Raw genomic sequence first — 7,230 nt, 5'->3', positions numbered from 1 at the left:
CTACTAGTTGTTGGTTTCGCAGCCGAAACTGCCCGGACCATCAACCGGTGTTGGTTTCTCAGCCCAAGGCTAACCGGACCTCCAACCGGGTGTTGGTTTCTCAGCCGAAGCTGACCCAGACCTCCAACCGGGTGTTGGTTTCTCAGCCGAAGCTGACCCAGACCTCCAACCGGGTGTTAGTTTCTCAGCCCAAAGCTGACCAGACCTCCGACCGGGATTATAAAAATTTCCCTTCCTAGCCAGAAGGCCGAGATAGGGTAATATGCTCAAAAAGTATGAAAGGCAAGGTACGGTGTGCTACAGAGCCCAAGGCTTGCCGGGGTCCCAAGCCAGCAAGCTCAGACTCACTCCAGGGTCGTCAGTCCTGGGGCACGTTGTACCATAGCCCCCCACCCTTACTCAGTCTAATAGCCTCGATCCTGGTAGGGCCATGTTTTCCTCTAGATGAATATACTATCCACCCAGAGTACTAGCAAGCGCAACCTTCCAGTGTGCATTGTATCATTGTACTAAGGTGGCCTGGAGCTTAAACCACCTCTTCGAACAATACTACACTTGATCTTAGCCAAAAGGCCGAGAAGCGATAACCAGAATTGGTTTGGGCCTCGAGTGGCACCCTGGCCTATGCCGGACACATCTTAGGGAGAGAGAGCGAGAGGGAGACAAACCCACGCCTACACAAGACATTTTGTCACCCAAGCCAACCCTTGAAAAGGCTGCTTTGCAGAGCAAAAACAAGAAGAATGGTGCGTTTTGCAGCCGCCGCCCACTGCAATGAATCTGAATAACTCCTCCTTTTGGGCGCAAGCAACTCACCTCCCCCTTGCAGTCTTTTCAATTCATGATACAAAAAGACGGACAGGACAGGTTGCCTGACTTTCCGTCACTGCCACCCTTTGCCATCCTTACCCGTAGAAAGCCCTTTCATCATCCCCAAACCCTAATCTTTTCCCTTCCCTTCCCAGCCCCAAACCCTGCCCTCTGTACCCATCTCACCACCCGCATCCCTTCTCCTATCATCCCCCTACCACCCGAGAAAAAAAAAAAAAAAAAAGCTTGCCCCCTCCTTCCACTAGCCCACCTCCCACCCAAAGAGAAACTTCTGCTGCGCAGCTAGCTTTCTAGGCAGCAGCGCTATTGTGATGTCAGCGGGGGGCATTGTGACAAGCCGCCAGTGTTCCGTCTCTTCATGTTGTGCACTGTTCAAACGGAAAATACATCAACAGGCAGACTACAGAAAAGCTTACTAACAAAGGTTAGAGGGGGGCTTTCTCAGAGGGCTTTTTACAGTTTGTCTATTCCCAATTAGCCGTTTAAGTGTACTTAATGAAAGTAGTAATTCTTTCATAGGCCGCCCATTCTTAGTATTTGACGTTCCTTATATTGCGGTATCAGGCTGCGCAGCAGGTTGCAAAACATTCATCACCCATGACTGTCCCCAATTGGGTTCAGAAGCTAAATGTCTATCATGACCTCTCTTTTAGAATGTCCAAGAGCAAGCAAACTCTTCCTCCAGGTGAGGGAGCCAACAGCCCACTCAAGACATCATCATTGCTCAAAGAAAACCCCAAAAACCAATGCATGATAGGAATAAACAGGTAACTTTCTTTGGAGTGGAAGCGGAGAGATCGCACCAGATGCCAATTCTAGATCTTATCACACCTGTGGTCACTGCAGCAGCAGGTGAATCCACTTTGTCCAAAAGGGATCTATTCCATTCAATTGCAAATGATCTAGATAAGACAGAGAACAAGATACTGCAGCACGGGACATAGTCGAGTTGGTCAGGTTGAGTGGTGATGAGTTTGCTATTTGGATGAATAAAGAAAGTAAAAAGTGTGAAAGATAAAAAACAAAAGGAGGAAGTATTGAGGTGCATATGAAGACGTATGCTTTCTTCCAATTCATTAAATCGGGCTAATATGAATCAGGTGAATTGAGTTCTGCTTTTGGAAACTGGGTTAAGAAGGGGTGCACCGGTCCTGGAGGTACTGCAATACCAGGTCAATGCGTGGAGTGGACAGAGCAAGCTCTTTTTCCATCTCCCTGTTCTAAAAATCCATTTAATATATGGTCCCCAGATAGGGGACGTATCAGATATTAAACTGATAAGAACAGATTTTGATTTAATGAAGCTTTCCAAAGCACCGCAAAAAATGCATGACCGAAGTCACACCAAAAACAGTGCAAAGGCTAGGATTCGTGTGGACCCTTCCGTGAGGAGAGGGTCCTCAAAAATCAACCCCGTCCCTCCGAGCCAGAAGGCCACAGCAAGGGTCAGGGATCTTCGGTGCTCCCCCAAGCCGAAGCCTGGTTGAGCCTTGTCGTTGCTCCCAGCGTCCACCCAGGCATCTTACCCAAGTGGAGTAGAGAGCTACTAGTTGTTGGTTTCGCAGCCGAAACTGCCCGGACCGTCAACCGGTGTTAGTTTCTCAGCCCAAGGCTAACCGGACCTCCAACCGGGTGTTGGTTTCTCAGCCGAAGCTGACCCGGACCTCCAACCAGGTGTTGGTGTCTCAGCCGAAGCTGACCCGGACCTCCAACCGGGTGTTGGTTTCTCAGCCCAAAGCTGAACGGACCTCCGACCATGATTATAAAAATTTCCCTTCCTAGCCAGAAGGCCGGGATAGAGCAATATGCTCAGAAAGTATGAAAGGGCAAGGTACGGTGTGCTACAGAGCCCAAGGCTCGCAGGGGTCCCAAGCCAGCAAGCTCAGACTCACTCCAGGGTCGTCAGTCCTGGGGCACATTGCACCATAGCCCCCACACTTACTCAGTCTAATAGCCTCGATCCTGGTAGGGCCATGTTTTCCTCTAGATGAATATACTATACATCCAGAGTACTAGCAAGCGCAACCTTCCAGTGTGCATTGCATCTGCCGAGCCTCACAGATACTACACTTGATCTTAGCCAAAAGGCCGAGAAGCGATAACCAGAATTGGTTTGGGCCTCGAGTGGCACCCTGGCCTATGCCGGACACATCTTAGGGAGAGAGAGCGAGAGGGAGACAAACCCACGCCTACACAAGACTTTTTGTCACCCAAGCCAACCCTTGAAAAGGCTGCTTTGCAGAGCAAAAACAAGAAGAATGGTGCGTTTTGCAGCCGCCGCCCACTGCAATGAATCTGAATAACTCCTCCTTTTGGGCGCAAGCAACTCCCCTCCCCCTTGCAGTCTTTTCAATTCATGATACAAAAAGACGGACAGGACAGGTTGCCTGACTTTCCGTCACTGCCACCCTTTGCCATCCTTACCCGTAGAAAGCCCTTTCATCATCCCCAAACCCTAATCTTTTCCCTTCCCTTCCCAGCCCCAAACCCTGCCCTCTGTACCCATCTCACCACCCGCATGCCTTCTCCTATCATCCCCCTACCACCCGAGAAAAAAAAAAAAAAAAAAGCTTGCCCCCTCCTTCCACTAGCCCACCTCCCACCCAAAGAGAAACTTCTGCTGCGCAGCTAGCTTTCTAGGCAGCAGCGCTATTGTGATGTCAGCGGGGGGCATTGTGACAAGCCGCCAGTGTTCCGTCTCTTCATGTTGTGCACTGTTCAAACGGAAAATACATCAACAGGCAGACTACAGAAAAGCTTACTAACAAAGGTTAGAGGGGGGCTTTCTCAGAGGGCTTTTTACAGTTTGTCTATTCCCAATTAGCCGTTTAAGTGTACTTAATGAAAGTAGTAATTCTTTCATAGGCCGCCCATTCTTAGTATTTGACGTTCCTTATATTGCGGTATCAGGCTGCGCAGCAGGTTGCAAAACATTCATCACCCATGACTGTCCCCAATTGGGTTCAGAAGCTAACTGTCTATCATGACCTCTCTTTTAGAATGTCCAAGAGCAAGCAAACTCTTCCTCCAGGTGAGGGAGCCAACAGCCCACTCAAGACATCATCATTGCTCAAAGAAAACCCCAAAAACCAATGCATGATAGGAATAAACAGGTAACTTTCTTTGGAGTGGAAGCGGAGAGATCGCACCAGATGCCAATTCTAGATCTTATCACACCTGTGGTCACTGCAGCAGCAGGTGAATCCACTTTGTCCAAAAGGGATCTATTCCATTCAATTGCAAATGATCTAGATAAGACAGAGAACAAGATACTGCAGCACGGGACATAGTCGAGTTGGTCAGGTTGAGTGGTGATGAGTTTGCTATTTGGATGAATAAAGAAAGTAAAAAGTGTGAAAGATAAAAAACAAAAGGAGGAAGTATTGAGGTGCATATGAAGACGTATGCTTTCTTCCAATTCATTAAATCGGGCTAATATGAATCAGGTGAATTGAGTTCTGCTTTTGGAAACTGGGTTAAGAAGGGTGCACCGGTCCTGGAGGTACTGCAATACCAGGTCAATGCGTGGAGTGGACAGAGCAAGCTCTTTTTCCATCTCCCTGTTCTAAAAATCCATTTAATATATGGTCCCCAGATAGGGGACGTATCAGATATTAAACTGATAAGAACAGATTTTGATTTAATGAAGCTTTCCAAAGCACCACAAAAAATGCATGACCGAAGTCACACCAAAAACAGTGCAAAGGCTAGGATTCGTGTGGACCCCACCGTGAGGAGAGGGTCCCCAAAAATCAACCCCGTCCCTCCGAGCCAGAAGGCCACAGCAAGGGTCAGGGATCTTCGGTGCTCCCCCAAGCCGAAGCCTGGTTGAGCCTTGTCGTTGCTCCCAGCGTCCACCCAGGCATCTTACCCAAGTGGAGTAGAGAGCTACTAGTTGTTGGTTTCGCAGCCGAAACTGCCCGGACCGTCAACCGGTGTTGGTTTCTCAGCCCAAGGCTAACCGGACCTCCAACCGGGTGTTGGTTTCTCAGCCGAAGCTGACCCAGACCTCCAACCGGGTGTTGGTTTCTCAGCCGAAGCTGACCCGGACCTCCAACCGGGTGTTAGTTTCTCAGCCCAAAGCTGACCAGACCTCCGACCGGGATTATAAAAATTTCCCTTCCTAGCCAGAAGGCCGGGATAGGGTAATATGCTCAAAAAGTATGAAAAGGCAAGGTACGGTGTGCTACAGAGCCCAAGGCTTGCCGGGGTCCCAAGCCAGCAAGCTCAGACTCACTCCAGGGTCGTCAGTCCTGGGGCACGTTGTACCATAGCCCCCCACCCTTACTCAGTCTAATAGCCTCGATCCTGGTAGGGCCATGTCTTCCTCTAGATGAATATACTATCCACCCAGAGTACTAGCAAGCGCAACCTTCCAGTGTGCATTGTATCATTGTACTAAGGTGGCCTGGAGCTTAAACCACCTCTTCGAACAACACTACACTTGATCTTAGCCAAAAGGCCGAGAAGCGATAACCAGAATTGGTTTGGGCCTCGAGTGGCACCCTGGCCTATGCCGGACACATCTTAGGGAGAGAGAGCGAGAGGGAGACAAACCCACGCCTACACAAGACATTTTGTCACCCAAGCCAACCCTTGAAAAGGCTGCTTTGCAGAGCAAAAACAAGAAGAATGGTGCGTTTTGCAGCCGCCGCCCACTGCAATGAATCTGAATAACTCCTCCTTTTGGGCGCAAGCAACTCCCCTCCCCCTTGCAGTCTTTTCAATTCATGATACAAAAAGACGGACAGGACAGGTTGCCTGACTTTCCGTCACTGCCACCCTTTGCCATCCTTACCCGTAGAAAGCCCTTTCATCATCCCCAAACCCTAATCTTTTCCCTTCCCTTCCCAGCCCCAAACCCTGCCCTCTGTACCCATCTCACCACCCGCATCCCTTCTCCTATCATCCCCCTACCACCCGAGAAAAAAAAAAAAAAAAAGCTTGCCCCCTCCTTCCACCAGCCCACCTCCCACCCAAAGAGAAACTTCTGCTGCGCAGCTAGCTTTCTAGGCAGCAGCGCTATTGTGATGTCAGCGGGGGGCATTGTGACAAGCCGCCAGTGTTCCGTCTCTTCATGTTGTGCACTGTTCAAACGGAAAATACATCAACAGGCAGACTACAGAAAAGCTTACTAACAAAGGTTAGAGGGGGGCTTTCTCAGAGGGCTTTTTACAGTTTGTCTATTCCCAATTAGCCGTTTAAGTGTACTTAATGAAAGTAGTAATTCTTTCATAGGCCGCCCATTCTTAGTATTTGACGTTCCTTATATTGCGGTATCAGGCTGCGCAGCAGGTTGCAAAACATTCATCACCCATGACTGTCCCCAATTGGGTTCAGAAGCTAAATGTCTATCATGACCTCTCTTTTAGAATGTCCAAGAGCAAGCAAACTCTTCCTCCAGGTGAGGGAGCCAACAGCCCACTCAAGACATCATCATTGCTCAAAGAAAACCCCAAAAACCAATGCATGATAGGAATAAACAGGTAACTTTCTTTGGAGTGGAAGCGGAGAGATCGCACCAGATGCCAATTCTAGATCTTATCACACCTGTGGTCACTGCAGCAGCAGGTGAATCCACTTTGTCCAAAAGGGATCTATTCCATTCAATTGCAAATGATCTAGATAAGACGGAGAACAAGATACTGCACGGGACATAGCCGAGTTGGTCAGGTTGAGTGGTGATGAGTTTGCTATTTGGATGAATAAAGCAAGTAAAAAGTGTGAAAGATAAAAAAAAGGAGGAAGTGTGAAAAGTGAATGGGCCAAATTGAGGTGCATATGAAGTTGTATGCTTTCTTTCAATTCACTAATCGGGCTAATATGAATCAGGTGAATTGAGTTCTGCTTTTGGAAACTGGGTTAAGAAGGGGTGCACCGGTCCTGGAGGTACTGCAATACCAGGTCAATGCGTGGAGTGGACAGAGCAAGCTCTTTTTCCATCTCCCTGTTCTAAAAATCCATTTAATATATGGTCCCCAGATAGGGGACGTATCAGATATTAAACTGATAAGAACAGATACTACACTTGATCTTAGCCAAAAGGCCAAGAAGCGATAACCAGAATTGGTTTGGGCCTCGAGTGGCACCCTGGCCTATGCCGGACACATCTTAGGGAGAGAGAGCGAGAGGGAGACAAACCCACGCCTACACAAGACATTTTGTCACCCAAGCCAACCCTTGAAAAGGCTGCTTTGCAGAGCAAAAACAAGAAGAATGGTGCGTTTTGCAGCCGCCGCCCACTGCAATGAATCTGAATAACTCCTCCTTTTGGGCACAAGCAACTCCCCTCCCCCTTGCAGTCTTTCCAATTCATGATACAAAAAGGACAGACAGGACAGGACAGGTCGCCTGATTTCCCGTCACTGCCACCCTTTGCCATCCTTACCGGTAGAAAGC

The 7,230-nt window shown here is 48.7% G+C and overlaps 3 non-coding genes and 1 pseudogene across 3 annotated transcripts; all 4 read right to left on the bottom strand.

Moving 5' to 3' along the window:
- Nucleotides 1-1,966: 1,966 nt before the first annotated feature.
- Nucleotides 1,967-2,162, bottom strand: LOC142277637 (U2 spliceosomal RNA). The gene has a single exon (XR_012740764.1). It is a non-coding gene; the product is annotated as a U2 spliceosomal RNA (small nuclear RNA).
- Nucleotides 2,163-2,804: 642 nt separating this feature from the next.
- LOC142277647 (U2 spliceosomal RNA) lies at nt 2,805-2,931 on the bottom strand (annotated as a pseudogene).
- Nucleotides 2,932-4,311: 1,380 nt separating this feature from the next.
- Nucleotides 4,312-4,507, bottom strand: LOC142277638 (U2 spliceosomal RNA). Its single transcript, XR_012740765.1, has one exon. It is a non-coding gene; the product is annotated as a U2 spliceosomal RNA (small nuclear RNA).
- A 2,191-nt stretch (nt 4,508-6,698) lies between these two features.
- Nucleotides 6,699-6,889, bottom strand: LOC142277632 (U2 spliceosomal RNA). The gene has a single exon (XR_012740760.1). It is a non-coding gene; the product is annotated as a U2 spliceosomal RNA (small nuclear RNA).
- Between the last annotated feature and the right edge of the window lie 341 nt (nt 6,890-7,230).

This window comes from Anomaloglossus baeobatrachus, unplaced genomic scaffold (genome assembly GCF_048569485.1).
Source record: "Anomaloglossus baeobatrachus isolate aAnoBae1 unplaced genomic scaffold, aAnoBae1.hap1 Scaffold_4115, whole genome shotgun sequence".
NCBI classification, from domain to species: Eukaryota; Metazoa; Chordata; class Amphibia; order Anura; family Aromobatidae; genus Anomaloglossus; species Anomaloglossus baeobatrachus.
The sequence above is the reverse complement of the archived record's forward strand: the minus strand, read 5'-3'. Positions and strand labels throughout refer to the sequence as shown.